This window comes from Prosopis cineraria, unplaced genomic scaffold (assembly GCF_029017545.1).
Source record: "Prosopis cineraria cultivar Desert tree isolate PC_DT_omini unplaced genomic scaffold, ASM2901754v1 PC13, whole genome shotgun sequence".
Lineage (NCBI taxonomy): Eukaryota > Viridiplantae > Streptophyta > Magnoliopsida > Fabales > Fabaceae > Prosopis > Prosopis cineraria.
The window spans coordinates 27,922,249-27,931,761 of NW_026555344.1; the positions used below are offsets into that span (position 1 = coordinate 27,922,249).

A 9,513-nucleotide genomic window follows, 5' to 3' on the forward strand; every position below is an offset into this window, starting at 1 on the left:
GCTCATCTAATAACTCTCATGATTAGTGATTCCATTCCTTTATTTCACTTATTATTACTGCAATTCATTTAAATTTTCAATTAGCCTAATTCATCCCCCCTCTTGGGACATTTATAAAAGGGTTACTCCAATTATCTTTAACCCTTGCTACTAAGGGTTACCAAACACACGAAGCTTCCAGGGGCGTAGATTCTCATGAGCAATGCCATAGGTGCTCAATCTACACAACACAGTGTCCCTCAGTCAATTTTCAACACTTAACACAGGCACTGATTTAGCTAAACTGAATCCCTTAACACATAAAATGGTCCAATTAATGCCTTTTGAATTTATAAATCCATTACCTATAGTCATTAGCCCTATAGGCTATTCAAATAAACATAACAACCTCCTAACTCACTTATTTACCAAATTTCTCAATTTCAACCTAACTTTTAGGCTATTTTGAGCTTAAATTCTCAAAACTTAACCATTTAACTTCATACTAGTCATAAAACCTTAGCTCTGTATTTGATATCCCGTTTGAACCCTTTTTTTTAGATTACAACACCTTAGAACTTCATGATTTAATTTTTCAATTGATGAAATTAAACTAAAATGGGGAAGAAATGAAGCTTAGGATTGCGTGATGCTTACCCAGTAAGTTACCAATCGAAGCAGACTTCAAACCTCTAGATATGGCTTGCCCTAACAGAGATAGACTCCTCCTCTTCTCCAGACACATTTCTAGCGCCTTCTCTTTTAATTTCATGAGTTGTTCACGTCAGCTTTAAGTGATCCCTAGATAATGCACCACAGTGCACGCAGCTTTCGTCGTGGCGTGTGGCATAATGAGGCCAATCTCACTTGTGTTTGCGCGTTAAGCCTAGGATTGTCTTTCTACCCTTCAATCCTATCAATACATCAAATCAATACAAATTATCAACTCAACATCCAAATCATAATTAATCTACTAATTACTAATTTACCCCTAATTAACAACTAGTTCCTAGGATTGAAATTTAGGATGTTACTTGTGGCAGAATGAGTCCAATCTTACTTGTGCTCGCGCATTATGCCTCAAATTGCTATTCTAACCTTCAATCCTATCGATACAACATCCAATCAACACAAATTATCAACGCAACATCCAAACCACAATCAATCCACTAATTAATAATTTACCCTTGATTAGCAACTAGCTCATTTGATTGAAATTCAGAATGTTATAATTAACACTCCAAACTTATCTTAATAGGGGATTAAGACCAAAAATCATTGAGTTATGATATTTGCATTCTTTATACTCTTATTATATGAAAATCATTGTTCTTAAGCCAATATTATTTACATCTTTATCATTTAAGTATTAGAGCTTCATTGTACTCAACATTTCTCTTAGAGAGAGTTTCAATTGAGTGATTTATATACTCAAAATCTTTGCAAAGTTGAGGGAGAAATTTTTCTTGTAATCAAGAGAGGTTATTCTCTTAGAAAAAGAAACTCACTTGCAAAGTGAGTTGTTACAAAGGCTCACAAGTGTTCGAACAAAACTTGTGGTTGTACTGTAGTGGCAAGCACCCACTTAAACTTGTGTTGTAGTAGAGAAATCTCAAGCGATTGTTTGGGGATTAGATGTAAGCTCAAGTGGTGGAGCTAAACTAGGATAAATCATAGCTTGCACTCTCTCTTTCCTTCACCCTTTATATTTCCAACAACCTAAGTTAATGCTATGTTGTAGTGTATAAAATTGAATTTGGTATATCTGCATGCTCTTACTTAAACATACACTTAGAAATTAATTTTACACATATTAAGCTTGTGAAAATTGCTTTAGCGTTATTGCAATCAAAGTTTAGAACTAGAATTTACCGAAACTTTCCCTTACATACAGTTTTATTGAAAAAGTTTTGAAAGAATTGAAAATTTTATAAACACTCAATTCAACCCCCTCTTGGGTGTGTTGCTATATCTAACACACCCAACAATAGATACCATTGAGCCACCATTCTTTCTTATAGAACTACTCCAAAATTTAATAAAAATATAATTAAAATACTTAATTATAAATTTTAATCTTGTTTAAATTCTTGGTTTATTGCATTCTTCCCCCTAAAGAAATTCAGTCCTTTGAATTTAAGTATGTGCTTACCTCAATTTCAAAGAAATTGTGCAAAAAAAATAAGGATACTAGGTGCACCTGTGTGAAAACTTTGAAGATAGATTTGTACGTTAACCCTATTTTCAATTCCCAATGGAGATAGATCTATTTGAAACAAAATTATTTTTTAAGGTAAGCTTATAAGACGGATCATAAAATGGTCTTTCATTAAGAATGATCCCACATAACATCTCCTTTCATTCCAGAAAGACAGTCTTTTATCTACGGATTGAAATTGTTGGGAATACTCCCCCAATAGAAATGGATCCTTTTCCTGTTTCCTCTAGATCTGCGAAAAAGACAAACTAGACCATAAAAAACCTACTGACTTCACATGATTAACTCCACACACACACACACACACACACACACACACATATATTCTCTGTGTTGCCAGCAACTACACGATATAAGTCGATAACTCTTATAATTTTTATTTACGATATTTTATGTATCATTAATTTTTTATGTTAGAAAATTAAGTTGAGTTTGGCTCAAAGCAAACCTATAATTGAAAGAGTCTTTTAAAGTTGTATATTTATGTAGTATGAGTTGCACTTTATCAACTGAATTTCATTGGCCATTATCCGTAAATTTTAACAAGAAAATTGTTAGCTTAGTATAATAAATATGATAAATTTTCAGTGAAAACAATCCTTCAGAAGTCTAATAATAATTTGGAATTTATGATCCGATATAATTTCTCTTAAATTTTAAAATGTTTGTATCTTCTAGCAGAGATAATTTTTTTTTCTCATAATACATTGTTTTTTAAGGGTTTAAAAAGGTCGACCTTCCCCAGTTGCCTCTAGGTGTTATTGATAAGACAATTGACTCAAAAGAAGACATCAAGGTGGCAATTATTTTAATGTTTAGTCCTGTCTGCTTTAAAAAATTTGAATAGAACCATTGACAAGCCTAATAATTCATTTCAGGATCCACAATTCAAACCAATGGATAATCTTGCATATGCATCTAGAAGGAAAAAAAAAACAGAAGGTTGATTATGTTATTCATAAATCATATTACGGTTAGAGTCTTCTTCTGCCCAGAAAATAAAAAATCTTTGGAAGACTCTCTGCACGTGAAGCATCAAGCCTGAATAGGTATTTTTGTTGCATTTTATTGTTCATCGTTGTCAAGAAATGCTCTAAGAAGTTGAAACAGCATCCATTATATGTAATTTATGAGTGAATGTATCATAAATTATAATTTTTTTTCAAAATTTAGAAGTCTTCATTTAGAAACTCGCAACTTAACTAATACATTCAAGATTTATAAGTAAATATGCCTTTTGTACATTAGTTGATTTGTAAAATAAAATAATATGATAATTTATAAGTCTTCCTCCACATTTGTAAGTTATCTCATTCAAAAATTTACTAAAATTATTTATTAATTTATAAGTCTTCCTCTAAAATCTGTAAGGTCTTCTTCATAAATTTATGGCCAGTCAAATATATACTAGTTAAGTCATAAATTTACGAAGGATTTATAGATCTCAAAAGTTGACTCATAAATTATATGTGAAGATTGGTAAATAACAATGGTATTTAAGTTTGTCAAAGTGGCTGGTTAAAATAATATTTTAATATTTTATATGAATAATAAATAACATTAATCTATTGACAATTATTGTGAATTTTAGGGACTTAATCAGTATTTTTTTTTTGTATTCAGGACCTAATTTTAATTTTTTAGAATATATTTTTCTGTCCACTAAAATTACCGGTTATTAATGAATTAAGGGGCAGCATTGTACTGGCTTTTCAATATTTAAGAGGTGATATTGCATCAACCTTAACTTTGGAGTTAAGAAAAAGTTCAAGGTAAACACATTGGATCAAAAAGAAAAAAAAGATTTCTTTGAGACCTTGGATCAATGACAATAAAACTATTAACAAGAAATGTGATATGATATTGTGAATGATAGCCCTTACCTATTTGTCCAATAGAAAAGGATTGCAAATAGATGTTACTTGACAGAGTGATGTAAGTCTTTACTTTTTCCTTTTTGTTTTTTTTTTTTAAGTAAAACCTAACGAATAGGGTATTCATTCAATAAGGTAAAAAAAAAAAAAAGGATTCATCCAATGAAAACAAAGGTACAAATTAAGATCCACGAGCTTTTTTGGTTTGTGAAAATCAGATTCAATGAATATTGTAAGATTGATCATTAAATAATACTAATATCTTTTTGTATTATCTATCGATGAAGTCTTCATATAAATATTTTTGTATTGTATTTTAAAATTTGAAAATTAATGTCTCCACCATATCATACTATATTGTATCTAATACACATACTCGGTCCTTCTTAGGTTATATATGGATATCTTAGTTATGGGTGCTAGCTAATTGAATACATTTATACTTATAACTAGCAACAAAACAATGGCTTTTTTTTTTTTTTTATGCAGATCAATTATCAGAGTCTTGCAAAAGGATTCAATGGCAGAAGATAACAATGATATTGCTAGATACATATTTTTAGACATCCTCAACGAAGTAGATGATTCTATGTTGTTTGAAAAGTGTTGTATCTTAAAGGTGCCAGAAGAATTTAGAAAGGATGACGCTTACACTCCTCATTTGATCTCCATTGGCCCAATCCACCGTGGCAATGCAAAACTAAAGACAATTTAAAAACATAAATGTCATTATTTTTGCTATTTTCACCAACAACTATTAGCTGAGGGGCTACAAGGTTTAGAAGACTACACAAATAAGCTTAGGAAGGATGATTTCTGTCACAAATCGCAAGACCCAAGTGTTCCCCAAGCTTCTCCAACTCTTTCTCCACCTTAGAATGCTCCCTGGACGTGCAGTTGCTGGTTGAAGACGAACTGGAACGGAAATGAAAGCCAGAAACCCTTAAAACATGATTTTAAGTGAAGTTGTGCATTTTGCTAAAAACTGGTCTGATGTCGCGACATCCAAAATTGGTGCTGCAGCAACACTGGGCAGAATTCAATTCCTTGTGGGCTTCAAAATTATCATCTTTGGGCCCATAAGTTGGGCCTCCCTATATGAATAAAACTCAGATTTAATGCCATAATTGATCCACTAACTTCAACAATTGTTTTGGACTTTATCCACAACAAATCTCACAAATAATTATCCACTTAATCACATATTTGCTAATTAATTCCACAAGATGACTTCCAATTGCATTAAAAACACTATTAAATTCATTAAAATATTGAAAGTCATCAAACCCCCACACTTGAACATTAGCTTGTCCTCAAGCGAAAGAAAATCACTATACAAAAAGGTCTAAAGAAATTGTGAATATTGCAAAGTCACATACAATCTAAACTTTCAGAAACTTAGTCTAACTAAAAATCTGTCTCCTCTTCCAAAAATAAAGAGTAACAAAATAATTAATTAAGCAAAAATAATCTTCAACAAGTTGCCCCTTACCAGTCAAGTGTTTGCACACTGCGCTCAAGGTGTTTACAAGTTAGTGTTTCACTCAATTCCATCTATTACAAACCATCTACCATAAGCTTGTTTGTCATCTTAATCTCCACTTAATTATGCCAATGCACACTCAAATCAAAAGGACTTTTTAAAGGTTGTAATGTCAAGGTATGGTGATGAAAGAAAATTATTCAATGGGATAAAATTACGTACTCTAGCCAGTGCTAAGCATCTTAAATAAGGAGCAAGAAAATTGAAGGGTAAGCCATAAGTCCATAACTATTTACAAGAGGTATTAATGAAGATCGACACAATTTTTTTTTCACTTCATTTTCTTTCTTTTGGTATTATTCATTATCATTTTTTTTTAACTTCCAATCTTTTCTCTTCTTTTTGCATCTTCTCTCCTTTTTTTTTCTTTTGAACCACTATTCAAAACCCCAACTAACTCTTAATTCCTTCATTTCTTTTCATAGATGCAACACTTAGCACTTACTAGAGTAGTAAATAAAAATAAGAATGGATGAAAAGTGGATAAATCTTAGCAAAAAGGCTTATGATTTTTTTTTAGAATAAAGCTAAGGCTTAAATGGGTGAAACAAATGATTTTATTAACTGGGATGGATGTTTGGCCAAACTAGCTAAGTAAATGAATGCCTTGATCATTTTTGTATATGCAAATGGCTATGATAAGTCTCAATAAAGATTCAAAACAAGTTCTAGAGATAGAATTACAATAAATGTACTCCCTCTTCAAGGAAAACGATATGTAGGCTCAAATTTCTTTCAAGCTTTTTGGACAACCTATATTCAATTATTTGAGCTTAATTCTTTGTCTATTTACTCAATTTTTAAGAAGGGAAGATTGACTCCTAATCAAACTTAATTCTTTTAAGTCTAAATCAATCCAACCTTAACAAAATTCACCAAAAGATAAACAAAAATACCAAAGCAAAATATCTTTGAGATATTAAAATTTTTTTAAAAGACTATTTACCAATATGTACAATAATTCCTAACAAAACAAACAATAAAACTCAAGGACATCAAACAATGTAACAAAAGTGAACACAATCACTCCCTCCCCCACACTTAAACTACACATTGTCCCTAATGTGTAAAATGCATAAACATAGAGAGAAAGAGAGAGGGACACTAGTACTCCCTTGACAACTCAGGCTGACAGACTCATAGACTGAGAGACAGCAGATGACATATATAGAGTGGGAGAAGACATTGCACCTGTGGCAAGATAACAAAGAGAAAGTGGATAAGTTTCAAAGTTAACTGCACAAAATATGTCAAGTTAGCATGACAGTTAGTCAATACCAATTTACAGACCCAATAGTGAATGTAGAAGCAGTTATAGGAATCAAAATATAGCACCACAAAGAGTGTAAACAAAATAAAAAGAAATCCTAAAAACAAAAACAACAAGAAAAAGAAAATAAACTAAAAGGAGTCAAGAGTGGTGCCGAGTGTAATGGCCATCAGTAGCCACTAAGTGTCCGAACTAGGAGAAACACCCAGATCGGCTAAGACATGTAAAGGGAGATATTTGAGAGCATCTAGGATTTGTTTCTATTGAGCCAACACTTGTGTCAATTGCTCATAGTCCGGTTCTCCTCATGTAAAAGGGCAAATTGTTGACGAACCCAAGTATCAAATGGCTCTCCCTCATGATCCTCAAAATCTACTTCTGCATTGTGCTCCTCAGGACCAACAGGATTGCGAAAGGGGTCATACTTAATGGGAGCCTTAGGTAGGGTTTGAGGCTCAAATTCTTCAATAGGCACCCCAGCAGCTAAGAGAATATCCGTAATCATGTGAAGGAAGACAAGAGTAGTAGTTTCCCCTCCAAAGATGCAAGCCTTCAAAGATTCAAAAATTAGGGTGCTAAGTCAACCGACTTGCTAGTCATGATGCAATAGGTGAGGGGGCACTATCAGTGGTCATCCCAGTGGAGTTGGAACTAGGCATAATATTAGCAGATATAAAATGAAGCCAAAATACAGCCTTTCGAATTAAATGAGGCCTTCTGAAATCCTTTTGGTGTAACTGCTTGACCCCTAGTTGTTAAACACCGTGAAATAGCTTCCCTATTAATGTTGCTTCGATCTTTCTGAAGAGCTTGATAATGGCACTGAGAAACTAGGGGTAAGGCAAAATGCTTCCTAATAACCTCAGAATTAATTACAACCTCTTTCCCTCACACCCAATATTTTCCTTCTTCACATAAAGTGGCATTAGCATAAAACTCACGGACTAAAGCAGGCACAAACTGGTCAAATTGTTTAGTGAAGCATGTCCAACCTGGGCAATAACTCTTGGATAAGCTGGTTCATGAGTAAGGATTGATAAATATCGGTCTTTGTGAAAAGATTTAGACCCCACATAAGCAATAAAGAGAGTAGATGCTTCCTCAGCCTTGAATCTTGAAAAATGGGCTCGACCCTTTCACCTAGCCGTAGGTGCTTGTGGCGCCGAAGTAGAAACTTTAGATTTGGAGGAAGACACCTTGTGAGAAGTCCCTTTAGGTGCTAAGGTGACTTTTTCTTTCCCTTTTGTGGCAATAGCATTTTTTAAAGTAGAAACCTTAGCCATACCTGAAATAAGAAGAATGAAACAATTAAAAGGACAGTCAACAAAGCATAAATCACTTAACCACACCAAGCAGAGTGTACAACCCATAAATGTGTCCATCGGTAGACATGGCAGCACAAAACAAGCAAATGAGTAGGCCTAAATCATAAAGAACGCAAGCCCAATATCACCAAATAATAATGCAACAGAACAAGTAACAAAGCACACTAAAGCCAACAGTCAAGCCCAACAACTTAATTGTAGCATAAAGAAATCTCAATGAAACAATAGACTGCCAGCCAATATGAATTCCAGCAAATGCTCATCATCCCCAAAGAAGAGAATCAAAGAATTTTGCAATATGCCAAGCAACTCAAGCACACAAAATACTGCCATTGAAAATCAGAAATTCAGCAACACATATCGCAATAGGTGTAGATAATCAGGCAAAAAATGAGAACCAGCTTTAAGTTCATTAAACTTTAGTAGTTGAGGTAAAAGCATGTTAGAGCATAAAAAAACAATGATCCATTTCCATGAAATCTCACAAATCTCACAACTAATAGGATGAAGAGCACAGATATGCAAAACAAAGAATAAAGAATGTAAATCGCAGTTCAGTGGCAGCCAATTGTAAGTTTTAAATGCATAGTCTAAATTAAAAGTATAAGATGAGGGCAAAGCACAATTGAAAAACCAAGAATCAAGCTCAAAGAACAAAACAAAAACTACCGGCAGAATCACTTAATGAAAATGAAAATCAGCTACAATCTACAGACAACAAGAAATGAACAGGAAAGTTAAAAAAATGTGCAGAACTCGAACAGAAATAGAGGTGCGATAGAGCCTCACAAAGAAATGTACCTCCAGCCACAGCAGTGGATCTCACCTAATGAACAGGTTCTGCGATGAATTGAATGGATAGGGAAATAACGCCTTGAACACATAGCAATGTGAGGGAAAAGAAACAGAGCAGAGACGCTGGAAGTGAAACAAGCTCGGATGCAGATGTGAAGGAAAAGGAAAAAAAATATAGGCAGAGACGCTGGACTATGGGTTAGTGTTCTGCTGTTCTCGAGCTGATGAAGACATGAGGAAAGAATGAAAGCTTACTTAGATGGCACGTGGGTGATGGTGCAAGAAAATCATCGATGAGGGAGAAGGAAAGAATGAGGAAATGAGGCAAGTTCAACACTTAGAGAATGAGTAACTTGCAGCTGGGCCAACGAACGCCAGCGAGTTCGGACAGTGAGATGGTGAGTTACTGTTCACGAGAAAGAAACAAAGGCTGATGCAGATGGTGAGGCAAAGTCGATAGTGGGAGAGAAGCTCGATTCAAAGGAAGACAAGAAACTATGGCAACTCAC

At 33.8% G+C, this 9,513-nt stretch overlaps 1 long non-coding RNA gene across 1 annotated transcript; it reads right to left on the reverse strand.

Annotated features, from left to right (window-relative positions):
• Nucleotides 1-4,584: 4,584 nt before the first annotated feature.
• On the reverse strand, nt 4,585-9,507 carry LOC129290508 (uncharacterized). Its single transcript, XR_008588418.1, has 3 exons — nt 9,011-9,507; nt 4,864-8,169; nt 4,585-4,771 (listed from the first exon to the last, which is right to left on the reverse strand). It is a non-coding gene; the product is annotated as an uncharacterized LOC129290508 (long non-coding RNA).
• Nucleotides 9,508-9,513: the final 6 nt, after the last annotated feature.